Raw genomic sequence first — 14088 nt, 5'->3', positions numbered from 1 at the left:
TCAGATAAGCTCTGCTCTCAAATCCAGGAGGATAGAGTATCGCCAATAGGTCTATGAAAGACTGTAACTAAATGCACAGCATCAGATTGGATTACAGTTTACACAAGCAACATCCCAAGGTCCCTCTGATGGCTAGACACATAATACAGATCAATCAGTCACTAAGAAATGTTATGGTTTTGAAACAGTTTGAGGTCTGAGATCAGCACTGGTAAAGTGAAGAGGGATTTACAAAAAGAAACTCCGACACTAATTTTAACAGTGGACCTGGTTTTGGATAACCAGAGTTGTGTTCCCTTACTTTCTGAAATTCCAGACCAGGAAGAAGCAACAAAAACATTTTATTTTCTGATTCTTTTTCTGTTAATGCAATTAGCAAATATACCTGTATTTACAAATTTATAATTTATAAGTGACCTATACTTTCAAATGACCATCCTTGCTTAAGCGGAATATAATACCTCCATTGCCAACAACAGCCATCAAAGAAAAAACTTTGGACTCGCTTGGGTTAACAAGTCCAGGAAGGTAGGAAAGTATAAAAAGCAGAATAGCCTAAGGGAGCTGCTTGCGTCCCAGACAAAAGTGACTTATCCAGCACACACTTAAGTATCTTTCCACTGCTTGAAATGTTTACTTTTAAAATTATACCCCAAAGTGATGTGTACTACTCTCCTTTAGAATCACAAATATTTCTAGGAAGATGATAGGGCTATCAGCCCATATATATGTTAATAAGAACATTTAATGATCTGATCTTTTTTGTTCATTACATGGCTTACTACTATACGCATTCACCTGTTTAGATATTTACTGTACTTAAATATAAGAAGGCACCTGCTGGGCTTCTCTGGTGGCTCAGTGGTAAAGGATCCACCTGCCAATACAGGAGACATGGGTTTAATCCCTGATCTGGGAAGATCCCAAATGCCACGCAGCAACTAAGTCCATGTGCCACAACTGTTGAGCCTGTGCTCTAACCCAGGAGCCGCAACTACTGAAGCCGCTGCTCTGCAACAAGAGAAGCCACTGACCATGTAGCAGCAAAGACACAGCACAGCCATCAGGAAGGAAATAATTTTTTTAAAAGGCACTTGCTTAATGAGCTCTCCCCTCCACCCCCAACTCTTGCCTCAGATTCTTGAGGAATGATTTGTCTAGGCAACCAATCTAAAATTTACAGTAGCAAGGATAATGATAGCCAGAGAAGAACCTACAGCCTAACTGCCACATTTTGGTGCTTTAGATAGAAGTGACCCTGAGACGGATTCAAGGACTACTGTTCCAAGACCTTGGGCAGGGGGGGGATGGGGAGGCAAGCAAATACTTTCTATTAGAAAGAGATAGGCTAAAAAGAGCCCCGAAGTTAGCTACCCTCAGAAGTCCAACAGATTAGAGAGCTGTAATGAAATAAAGCAAAACACTATAAGGAAGAAGATCTAAATTTTACTGCAAGGTGTTAAACTACCAATTTCATTGTGAGATTTGGGGCAAATCAATTATTTCTCTGAATCTTGGTTTTCCTCAACTATTAAATGGGAGGGGGGCGGTTGCAAAGCATAATTCCTTGAAGTTTCTTCCAGTTCTAAAATCCTGAGTTTAGAAACGCAAATCTTAGTATTTATAATGAAGAAATTAATTTGTAAACTGCTTTTTTGTAAACTGATGAGACATCTTTTGCTCATGATATTATTTTTAATCTGTTGTCTTCACATGGACCTTTCCTTCCAACTAAACTTTAATGATCACTTTCTTTGTGAAACTTTTTGTACCCAATCCCTCTTGGTTCTAATATCTGAAATTATAATGAAACTATTTCTATTTTTTAAACCACTTTAAGTCATTTCCATTTTTTAAACTATAATGACTGGCAGCCCACTCCACCAACTGGCAAAGAAGTCCTAGTTGGGTCAATTAAAGGTCACACTGCTAAATTCTGGGTCTTGAAGGGCCCTAATACTTGGAAATAACTCATATATATTGAATTCAGAACAATAACAGGTTTAAGTGCAAAGTTGCAACAAACAATAATGGCATAATTGACCATATTCCTTCCTTCCTTCCTTCTCTAATAAGTAAGTATGTAGAGTGCTTAGAAGGGAATCTGGAACATAGTCTCAGGGAGGGTACAATATAAGTTAGACAGATGAAAGGCACAGCATGGAAACCAAGATTAAAGTGTGTCCAGATATTTGGGAAGAAAGTGGGTTTTAATTCAACAATTGAACACATGAAAAGACTATTTTAACCAAAATCGGAGGTCTCTGTAACATTGACTTACAGTTTTTTGAATCATTATTTCAGATTATATGACTGTCATTATCAATAATATAAAGTTTATTTTATAATAAACTTTAGAGAGTTTATCACTGCCTACAGAGTAATCAAATAGGAAACAGGTTTCTTCATCTCTACATTTCTAGAGGTTGTGAGACGAGCAGAATAGCTTACCTGTACAGGCAGATGCAAAAATGCTTTTTGCACAAAAGTGGTTTGTGTCATGTGTTTAAGTCTGACGCTACAGCAATGTCATACACAAATCGTCAAAGTAACACCTTAGATTTCAGTGAGCCAGAAGTCGTAACCATTCCCAGTGTCAGTGTTACGAGCTGGTTTCTCCTGCTACCTTGTTTTTGGCTACCAGGGAGAAGGCTGCATAGGAAATAAAGTGGACATCAAATTGCTGTTCTCAAGCAAAATGTTGATCTTTTCCCATTTTAATCACTATTCTTTCACCGAAGATTAAAGATTAGGTATTTTTTATTTTTAAATTTTTTTATTTTTTTAGGTATTTTTTAGATGCAGCTGAACTTTAGCACAATTACAGATCCAATATAAGTGATCTCTGGAATGGCTTTGTTAAATGGTTAATTCATGGGACAAATTTTACCAGTTGCAGGGGAATATGTAATTGCTTCATTCTTTATCTTTTGGTAAGGATAACCACAATTCAACAATTTTTTCAACTGAAAAACTAAAGTGTTGTGATTATTATGCCCTAAGCTATAATAAAATTGTCATCTTAAAAATTAGAAATTGAGAGAAGTAGGAGGTGGCATCCTCACTCACTGCTATACAAAGATGTCGGTAACATATTCTTAAGGAAAAGAAAAAGAAAAGCTGGTTACAAAATAGAATAACATGACAGGTATTCTTTTAAAAAAAAAATCAGCTCAATCAATGTTTGTGTATGCTGAGAAAAGTCTGATACAACAAAATAATAATAATAATATAATCTGTAAGTGGTAAGATTCCAGATGTTTTTAATTATAATTTTTTCAATTTTTCCAATTTGCTTAAATTTATAATCACTTACTATATAATGTATTGCATATTCTCCCCCCTTTATATATCTTGCTTTTATATCAGATACAACAGAAAACCTACTTCTAAGGTAGAGGGACAGGAGGAAGCACACCCTGTTTTAGTCTCAGAAAGGCTTCAAGCTAAGCTGTGTCCATAAACTGATTTATGGAATACAGCAATTGAAAGTCCCTGGATTAGCAAAAATAAGATCAGGAACTGGTGATAAGCATTCTGTGCAGACAACTTGTGCCCTTCTAAATAAATGTGATTCAGGAGTACTGTCAGTTAGCATTTGACAGATGGAACAGACTCAACAGAGTTGTAGATGTTTTACTAGTACACCAGAGCACTTTGGTTTGAGCAAAGGAGTGCCTATCCTAAATATAAAGTAAAATATAAAGTAAAACCAAATCTTTGGAAAAATGTTAATTATAAACTGATGTGGCTCAACTGAAACTTAAGCCATCATAAGCTATCTGAGTTTATGTAAGAAGGTGGTATAATTGTATTTTAATTCACTTTAAAAGGTCACTATGTACTTAATCTGCTTGGTATATTAAAACTGTGGAGACTATAATAGTCTTATAATCTATTTATAATCTTTATAATTTATAAAGATTTTATAATCTTTCAAAAACTTGCACTGGGAAGGTTAATGATTTTTTTTTTTTACTACAGTGTGGAATGACAGGACAACATATGATCCATCACGCTATCTGGGAAGCAAATGAACACACAGCCCCTCAGCCTTTAGTACTCTTTACAGCTGCCAGCAAAGGAAACAGTCATGTGTGTGCATGCATCTGCCGTGCTCATGGTATTAATTATGCACAAATTTATTGCACTCCTCCCCCAGCCCCTAGGAACAAATAGCAAAGTATGAAGTGGTAGCAAAGATAAAACACCCTTGAGGGAGAATTAATTCTTGGGACGGAAAAAAGATGGACTTGGTGCAAATATGTCCTTTTCAAAGAGCTTCGGCATTGGGAAGGGATATTGTCAAGATTTTTTTTTAAGCCAGAGAAATTATATTGTCAGTGAAAACATTTTACAGAAAAATACTTTTACAGATAAAGGATGCCAAATAGCCTGCTAACAGTAATCAGAGCCATTAGCTTCACACTTCCATTCCTCTTCATTCAAATGGAGCACAAAGTATTTGAGAGGTGCTTTTAAAGACGCAAAGATTTACTTATATCACCAAGGTAAGGTACAGAAGGACTGGTAAAGGATGAGTGCTCTCCCATAGAGGCCAGTAATATCTAACATTTGTAAAGCACTTCATCATTTACAAACTGGGTGTAAGCAAACTATCTGGTTCCAGGTGGATTCAGTCCCCAGTACCTGGCCAGAGCTTCCAGGCTGGCAGCCTCAGTGGAGAAGCAATCTCTGAAGAACATTGGGAGCAGCAGCAGTGGCCAAATCAAGGGTGAATCTGCTCACTCACCACCTGGGCACAAACAACCCAGATGAGCCCTAATCTGTATGCTGATTAGTATAAATGAGTGGCTTTAATAAGCCATTGATGAAGTCTATGAAAGAATGGTTCTCTCCACTCCTTCCTACCAGACAAGGACCAGGTTTAATGAAGACAATGATAAAAAGTCTGTTGTAGCAAACACACCACTAACTCACAGGAGTTCTGGAAGAAGCTTCTAACTCAGCTTTTTGAAGGGAGTCTTTTCAATGCTGCCAAATGTGTAAGGGCCGTGCTTATTTGTGGGAGAGATGACAATCTGTTCAAGTGAGCTGGAAGTTCTTTCTGGCTAAGGGGGAAGAGCAGAGAGAGAAATGGCACTACCAGTAGGACAGGTGCAGCAAAAACTAAGCAAATTGATAATCTTAATTTTTAATTTAGAACAGCTGATACATTGGTTTATAAACTCTAACTACTGGTAACATTTGTCAAAAGGGTTCATGAAAATTCAGTGAACTACAGAAAAGTATAAAATCACAGCTGATAAAACAAACAGTCCACAAGTTTAGGAAAATGGCTTGCATATAAAGTTTGAAATTTAATATTACATTGGCTAGTGCACTCAAATTTCAAAAACATTTGTTGATAGATTACTATGTACCTGGTACTGTATTAGTGAGAGAAGTGATAGCCATACAGAGATAAAGGCCATTTATTTGTCTTTGATCACCTAGAAGGATAATACACAGATGAGCTGCACGACCTTGGGCCAGTGCATCACTTCTTAGGGGCTCAGTTTGCTTATCTAGGTTAAGAGGTAACTGTATCAACAGTAAGCCCCAAGATCAGAAATACCTAAATGTGCACCTATACTATGCACATTTGTAAGGAATGTCAATTACAATGTGCAACTGTACGTGTGTTAGTCACTCAGTTGTGTCCGACTCTTTGTGACCCCATGCACTGTAGCCCACCAGGCTCCTCTGTCCATGGGATTTTCTAGGCAGCAATACTGGAATGCGTTGCCATTCCCTTCTCCAGGGGATCTTCCTGACCTAGGGACTGAACCCAGGTCTCCTGCATTGCAGAAGTTTCTTTATGGTCTGAGCCACCAGGGAGGCCTGTGCAACCGCAAGTTATAGCCAATTAGCCAAAAATGTGGATTTCTTTTATTAGCAATACAAAAGTAATCCAAAAGTTGCTTACTTTTTGCATGAGGGTGTATGATTGGCTGTGTTTGTCATTGAGCAGTGACAAATATCATTTATTTAAACAATAATTCAGTTCAGTCACTCAGTCGTGTCTGACTCTTTGCGACCCCATGAATCACAGCACACCAGGCCTCCCTGTCCATCACCAACTCCCGGAATTCACCCAAACTCATGTACATTGAGTCGGTGATGCCATCCAGCCATCTCATCCTCTGTCGTCCCCTTCTCCTCCTGCCCCCAATCCCTCTCAGCATCAGGGTCTTTTCTAATGAGTCAACTCTTCACATGAGGTGGCCAAAGTATTGGAGTTTCAGCCTCAGCATCAGTCCATCAGGAGACTGGTCTCCTCCAGGATGGACTGGTTGGATCTCCTTACAGTCCAAGGGACTCTCAAAAGTCTTCTCCAGAACCACAGTTCAAAAGCATCAATTCTTTGGTGCTCAGCTTTCTTCACAGTCCAACTCTCACATCCATGCATAACCACTGGAAAAACCATAGCCTTGACTAGACGTACCTTTGTTGGCAAAGTAATATCTCTGCTTTTTAATATGCTATCTAGGTTGGTCATAACTTTCCTTCCAAATAATTAGGTTCCTGAAAAAGTGGCAGGTAATTTAAAATGCTGACATCAAGATCAAACTTTTCAGAAGAAATAAAGAAAAAGGAGATGCTTTTGAATATTCATTGGAAGGACTGATGCTGAAGCTGAAGCTCCAATACTTTGTCTACCTATTGCAAAGAGTTGATTCATTAGAAAAGACTGATGCCAGGAAAGACTGAGGGCAGGAAGAGAAGGGGGTGATAGAGGATGAGATGGTTGGATAGCATCATCGACTCAATGGGCATGAGTTTGAGCAAACTCTGGGAGATAGTGAGGCCAGGGAAGCCTGGTATGCTGCAGCCCATGTGGTCGCAAAGAGTCAGACACGACTGGGCGACTAACAACAACATACCTTGTTATGACCGGACTTTCTCTGAAGAAAATAATGTTTGCCATTTCAGTGATCTGCACACTCTTCCCCATGTGGCCAATAACCTACATTTTGCTTTCACTGCTTCTTCATTTGAGGGCCCTTTCAGTGATGTTAAGTGGTGTTTTCCAAGTATGATTTTATTGAAAAGTTAATTCCACTTTTGAGAAGTTCACAGTGTGAATCTTCAGAACACCAGAATCATAGTAGAGTATTTCATGTAACTGAGGATGCTGCTGGCTAGGACACTGCCCGGTAGTACTGGGTTTCAGAATTTTTAAATGGTAACCCAGAGTAAGAACTGTATTTTACATCATGACACAGTACATGTATACATGTATATGTATAAAAATGAATGAAAAGCTTTATAAAAGAAAGGTTTCATTATTCCTATTTTCTTTTGTATTTCATAAAAAAAGGTGTTAATAGTTACTTACTAAATCGATTTCACCACCCACCAATAATCAGGATGTGATCTGAGGTTTGAACCATTATCTCACATCATGCTGCTATGTCATGCATAGCTCATAGCTTGTCACGTATGACTCATATTTTGATATGTGGCTTGAACCATTATATCAATCATGCTGATAATGTCATGTATAGCTCATACTTAGCCATCTTTTAGAAATTTTTTAAACTTATTTATTTTTGGCTGTGCTGGGTTTTCTTTGCTGCATGGGCTTTTCTCTAGTTGCAGTGAGTGGGGGCTACTCTTCATTGTGGTGCACAGATTTCTCACCACAGTGGCTTTTCTTGGTGTGGAGCCTGGGCTCTAGGGAGCACAGGCTTTAGTAGGTGCAGCTCTGGGGCACTACTGCACAGGTTTAGCAGTTGTGGCACACAGGCTTAGTTGCTCGGCAGCATATGGGATCTTCCCGGATCAGGGATTGAACCCATGTCTCCTGCATTGGCAGCAAAATTCTTTACCACCGAGCCACTAGGGAAGCCCCTTGGTTAGCCATGTTAATTGCAAAATCCCCAAATTTTTGATATGCAGTTTAAACATTGTTATTCTGAAATATATTTGTAAAGGTGTTAATTTCTTTATCACTTTATACCAAAAACAAGTAAATCAACTGAGTGTAAACAGAGGCAGGATAAAATAGAATCATTCTTGGGTACTGGAGAGTATATTCTGTTAGGGTACATATCAACTTGTTGGTTTATATTACTGATGTTGACTATTAGCTTTAATTGTATTAGATTCATGAAAACAAATTGGTTTAGACCACATTTGGCCAAAGAATTAAAAACTTCAGCATTTTTCTGGGATTCACATATACATCTTGAAAATTCCAGGGATACCATGTCCTATTGGGTAACACAGTTCACCTTTCAGCATAATCAGTTCCTGTTCAAATTGGGCCATACTGAAAGGCAGATGTTTGTAATTTAGACACATCCCAAGGTCTGCACTTCAAAGGCAGTCACAGAAATAAAAGCATTGCTCATATGTGTTAAAAATCCATGCATCTTGTCTAAAACTGTAATTGTATTTCTTCCAAATACCTTCACAGTTCTTCAAAATCTGTGATTCAATGAAACTCTAAAAATAATGGGCCCTACTAATACTGCATTCTAGAAAATTAAGACAATCCATTTTTCCCTCCTTTAAAAAAAATTAGGTAGTGAGAATTGAAACTAGCTGCATTGTTCCCTTAAATCAAATAATGAATACCCTTGGGTTAGAAATTCTCTAATTTATAAAGATACACAATTGACTTTTAAACTGATATCTCTATCTCTAATGCTTAGCACATGAACAAAAATTTTTGTTGAATTATCAATACTGTTCTAATGTGTGAATTCACTGTATAAATCTTAACTATTTCAAAATAAATTTGCACAACTACCATTCTGTTCAATCACTGTTTTCATTTGTATACCACCTTATGGCTTAAACTACTTGAAAAAAATGAAGCTTCTCATCACAAAATATAAGTTTCTCATCACAAATCAGCCATAAAGATGAGTTCATAAATTTGGGGCATGACTTTAGATTGCTGAAATATGCATGTCCAATCTCAAGATCTCTGATAGTTACAAAACATTTTGATTTTTCTATTACACCTCTGATTTTATTACAAATTTTTCTTGATTGCTTTTCTTTATATTGAATGTCCTTTTCAGAATCTGGTTGTATGTTGTAGCTTTTGACTTTTTCCCACAACACTCAGAACTGCAGAATATTGGAACTGGCAAAGAGGCAGGGGATGGAAATAATGCTGCTTTTATAGATGAGGAAACTAAGAAAACAAGTTGCCTTTGCTTAGTAGTTGTTTCTCCAAAATGTTTTATAAAGCCTTATTGATATTTTTATTGAAATGTTTATTTAAAAACCACTAATTGTTTAAGATATTATAAATTCCAGTATCTCTAACTGCAAAATTTCTGGCAAAAAAGCTATTGTGGTTCTTTGTTTGTTCTCTTCTTCAGTTAAGCATGAGGATTTCAAAGCTGGATTGCCCGGATTTAGACAGCAACTTTACCATTTATTAGCACTGTTATCGCAAGGAAATTAGCTCTTTCCTTTGTCTCAGGAGAGGTTATATAGGTTAATACACAAAAATCACAACAGTGTCTGCTGCTGCTGCTAAGTCGCTTCAGTCGTGTCTGACTCTGTGCGACCCCATAGACGGCAGCCCACCAGGCTCCCCAGTCCCTGGAATTCTACCACACAGTAAGTACTCAAAAGCATAAGCTTCTATTTTTTTTAATACCTGGTAGTAATTTTAATAACTATTATATATTCTACATTATGAAGTTTCTAATTTCATTTCCAAAATGGGGTATTAAGACATTAGATAAACAATCTGGAGAAAAAGGTTTCACCTGGAATTCTGAGAGATAAAATGAGTTGTCCAATGTTAAATGACTATTTTTTAAAAAAAGGTAGAGATAGGAAGTAGGTCTACATACTTCAACATCAGGGCTATTTCCATGTCTCTTTGTAGCTTTATATGACATCACTAAGGAATATAAAATAGATAAATGCTATAAAACTTAATACATTATGAAAACATAAGTAGTCCACAAGAGTGTAGCTGCTTAGCAATAAAGTAGTTAATCTGATATTCTAAATAGCAAAACTGTCCTTCAAAAACTATAGACAGACACACACAGTATAGTTTTAGTGTTTACTGATATCTGACTTGAACAAAGAACAAAGACAATTAAGCCACATGAATAACAACAAATAACTCAATGTATTTTCCAAAATTCTTAAAAAGAAAGTTCCTTGGCACAACCATACTTTCCAACAACCCACTTTAATGTTTTCACAATTTACTATATCAGAAATGACCTCAGGGTCAGGCATTTGTCAGTTAATGACCAGTTGGGCTAATGGCCTTCAGCTTTGCCTTGGGCACACAAGTCCTCCAGTAGGTCATTAGCTGCCAGAAAAGGGCTCTTCCCAATCACTATTGCTAAATAAATAAAATTTGCTTCTGGGTTAAGGCCCTTCTGGGTTAAGCCAACTTGGGCTTAGAGTGAATTTTTTCATTGAGTATTTACAACTCAGAAGAAAATGATGGAAATGCTAAAACCAAAGTTATATCACTATAATTAATGAAAACTAGTCGCATGGATCCTTTTGGATGCTCTTAAATTTTCTTTTGCTTATGGTATTCAAATTCAGTATTAATTTAATATAGCAGGCACCAGATTACAACTGTAATACATTTAAAATTTTTATCTATAAGTAAATTTTTTGGAGCTCATACTACATTTTCCCAAAATATAAGGTTATAAATGATGGCTCTGTTTCCAGAGCAACCTACAAAAGCTTATTTAGTCCATAATATTAGAAATACCTTATACCTGTAATCAAAAAATTGGATAGAAAACCACAATCTTCCAATACCTGCAACTAAACAAATGGAAAAACAAAACTAAATATGAAATATTCAAAAATGATCTTTAAATGTTGATAGTTACAAGGAAATTTGGTTCAATAAGAGAATGAGGATAGATACACTGGTTCTTTCCTATGCCCATTTCATTTCTATTATAATTTTCCTTTTATATACCAAGTTTTAGTTCTTCAACTCCAAGTAAGCTTTGTTGGTTTATCTTTCCTCTTGAAAAAAGTAGAGAAGGCAAAAGGGTGATGACAATTTTTCTGAAATAACAGGTAAAAGGAAAATGAAAAACAGAAGGAAAACAATTAAAGATAATGTGTATACATTCTGGAGACTGCCTAAGGTGAAATGAACTGAGTAATGCATGCTGCTAAGTTACTTCAGTCGTGTCCAACTCTGCGACCCCATAGACGGCAGCCCACCAGGCTCCCCCATCCCTGGGATTCTCCAGGCAAGAACACTGGAGTGGGTTGCCATTTCCTTCTCCAGTGCATGAAAGTGAAAGGTGAAAGTGAAGTCGCTCAGTCGTGTCCGACTCTTAGCGACCCCATGGACTGCAGCCTACCAGGCTCCTCCGTCCATGGCATTTTCCAGGCAAGAGTACTGGAGTGGGGTGCCATTGTGAAAGGGGCACCAAGAAAGGATGGGTGGAGAAGAGTCTTGTCATCAGTATTTTACTTGTGGAAATTACTGAATTAATTGTTTTCATCCTCTGCAGTTTGACACCCAGGATTAATATTCTTTTCTTCATATAATCCACTCAAGTTTAGATTTTCATGACTAGAATAAATATGCACAGAACCTAAGGGGGGTGTTGTACATTGTAATGATAAAGGAAACTATCTTCATATCACTTAGATAAGTCAGAATGCTATTATAAAATCACAATTTCAAAATTCTCAGAATAATTTTCCAGTTTTTTTCTTATCATATGATGCTAACATAGCCAAGTATTAAACAGACACTATATTTTTATTCTGAATCTGCTTCCTTGCATTTAAAATAAAAGTAATACATGTTTGAGATGTGTACTAGAAATAAGACAAAATATTATGTTCTTTTAAAATTGATTATCTCATTAAAACCTTGAACTTTACCCTTTTGGTGCCAAAAAAACAATGAAATGAAATGTCTTTTGGGGGTAGGCAAAATGGATACTTCTCTGAATTGTCTATGTCAGAAACCTGAAGACGAGAAAAAAGAGCAAGAGAAGCATTTCTTCCATATGCTTGGCATTTAAAGAAACTTTTTTTTTTTTTAAGCCTGTTTTCTACAAAAATACACCCTCTGAAATGGGTAGAGTTGAACCATGGTTGGCCATGAGAGGTAGAAATATACTGATTATGGCAATGTTATTGTACACTTCAGCAATCTCAATTTTTGTAATTCCCTTTACCCACTTTCTAGAGTTAATATTAATTAAATCTACTTTTTCCCCACCAATTTCACTGGCGTAAGTTGCTGTTTCTCCAAAGTCAGAGAGAGGAAAGAAAAGGATTTTCCGGCTTGAGTTATTCAGTATTCTAATTTGGCCTTTCTATTGATTTTACTCAAGGGACTTCCTGAGTCCAGAGTTTACAAAGTACTGGAAAGATAAACAGCTGATTCCTTCCTCTTCATCCTCAGCCACGTGACCCTGGTCTGTAAAGACACAAGGTCACAATAATCGCTATTTTAAATGAATATGACAAAGAAAAACTTAAATTTCATATGACATAGCATGTTTTTAGGTTTCACTTTTCAATATGCATTTGTAAGTAAAATTAATATAACAGATAAGAAAAACATCAAATAACCAATAGCAGCTGCTTTATTAAAATATATAGACGGTACAAAAGGAGATTTACATGCATAAATTGAGCATATTTATACAACTAAATTTCTTCCTTGTAAACAACATATTTATGCCTTTAGGAAAACAAAGTTAACATAAGGAAATACATCAGCTATGTAAGAAGTACATCTGTGCCACTGGTTATTTAGAAATATAAATCACTAATGCTTAATAGAATGGTTCCCAGGAGTGATATCATGATGATGTTCCAGGGTGCTTACACAAGACCCAGGCTAACTCTCAGATGTGTAAGGATAGGTCCATTAAATGAAAATCACTACAAAGGTTAAAAATAATAATATGGTGAATTAGATTTTTTAAATACTAGGGTTATCACTCTATATATAAAATAAAACTTTTTTTTTTAAGATGACAAGTAGTAACGTGCACTGTCTTATTTACACTGTGGCTTAATCCTAAAATACAAATCTAGTCCACAAATAAATACAGGGAACCAGGGAAAAACTGTAACGGTCAGCCAGATTTCTAAATTATAGTGCTTTTCCATGTCATGATTTTCTCCCAATTATCTAGCATGTCTCGTTGATAGCCTGATGCTCAAACATTAAAATTTTAGATTCTGGCATGACCCCATCATTTCAGCACTCAGTGATGTTTTACATGAACACAATATAGAGCAATTTATTTCAACAGAGTCAGAGAATTTATGGCTTAAAAAGAGGTATTCTGAGGTCTCTTAGTCCAGGGTCTTTATATAGTGAAATACTAAAATAAAAAGTTGTCCTTAGGTTCTATAACTGAAAATGAATGAAAATTCAAGCATTAATTTTTAAATTCACTACTGAATTCAAAATCTTGTTAATTCACACTTATGTGACTCTAGCTATAATAGTAAGACAATTACCAGAGGATTAATATACCAATTTCTATACTTAGAGATATTTAAAAATCTAAGTGTTACCTAAGGCAATTACCTTGAAGACCCCTAATATCTTCAGGGAAAAGCCAAAGGGAGAATAATTGACTTTGCTAATTTTACCCTTGGCAGTTATAAAAGAGCTCTGAATTTCATATGACTGCAGAACACTTCATCTAATGGTCTGCCCCAGGAGAAGTACAATGACAACATATAACACAGGAATTCAGACAAGAATTCAGTAGCAAAAGAAAGTGGGATGTTGGTAGAATGAGTAAGTTATAAAAAAATTAAAAGTTGCTACAAATATGTTAACTTTAATTACCAAGTTAAATATATACTCTCAAAGAAAAAGCAGGCTGTTACTGTGAAAAAACAGAATATTATATACAGCATTTCTGTGTTATGTTCTGCCTGTCCCCTTATTGCTGAGGTCTCTGTTTATGTTGCTAATGCTGACAAATTTTCTTTCTTATGAAAGAAAGTTAAAATGTCAAACAGACATCTAACTTTGCTAAGACATTATCATATGTAGAGATCTTACTTATCACCACCTTTTCCTCCCCTCGGACTCCCTCTTTTAATAGTAATATACTGAAGCTTCTG

General features: G+C 36.3%; 1 protein-coding gene across 2 annotated transcripts in view; it reads right to left on the bottom strand.

Moving 5' to 3' along the window:
• PDSS2 (decaprenyl diphosphate synthase subunit 2) overlaps positions 1-14088 on the bottom strand; it is a 263125-nt gene that overhangs the window by 86679 nt on the left and 162358 nt on the right. The gene's annotated exons all lie outside the window — the stretch shown is intronic.

The sequence above is a fragment of the Oryx dammah genome, unplaced genomic scaffold (assembly GCF_014754425.2).
Source record: "Oryx dammah isolate SB20612 unplaced genomic scaffold, SCBI_Odam_1.1 HiC_scaffold_4, whole genome shotgun sequence".
Lineage (NCBI taxonomy): Eukaryota > Metazoa > Chordata > Mammalia > Artiodactyla > Bovidae > Oryx > Oryx dammah.
This window is presented reverse-complemented; position numbering and strand designations above follow the sequence as displayed.